This window comes from Penaeus monodon, chromosome 30 (genome assembly GCF_015228065.2).
Source record: "Penaeus monodon isolate SGIC_2016 chromosome 30, NSTDA_Pmon_1, whole genome shotgun sequence".
Lineage (NCBI taxonomy): Eukaryota > Metazoa > Arthropoda > Malacostraca > Decapoda > Penaeidae > Penaeus > Penaeus monodon.
In genome coordinates, this window is record NC_051415.1 from 24714724 (window position 1) to 24715004 (window position 281).

A 281-nucleotide genomic window follows, 5' to 3' on the forward strand; every position below is an offset into this window, starting at 1 on the left:
CAGTATAACAAATCCAGTTTTCGTTGCATAACCGACTTTCAGGACAATATGAGAAGAAGAGAGTTGCTTTTGGATTAGATGATATTTCGGCATTGTTTATCGGAAAAGTTATATTAGTGCCTGGGAAATTTTCACCCCAGGGAAGGAAAAATCTGAGTGATGTATATGAAACAGGAAATTTCATACTCTCATACGTGTGATTTTTTCTTTCAGTTTCTTGTATTCTGTACATTTGTCTTCATTTTTTTCGTTTTTTTTAATTTCTTTCTTTTTTTGTTCAT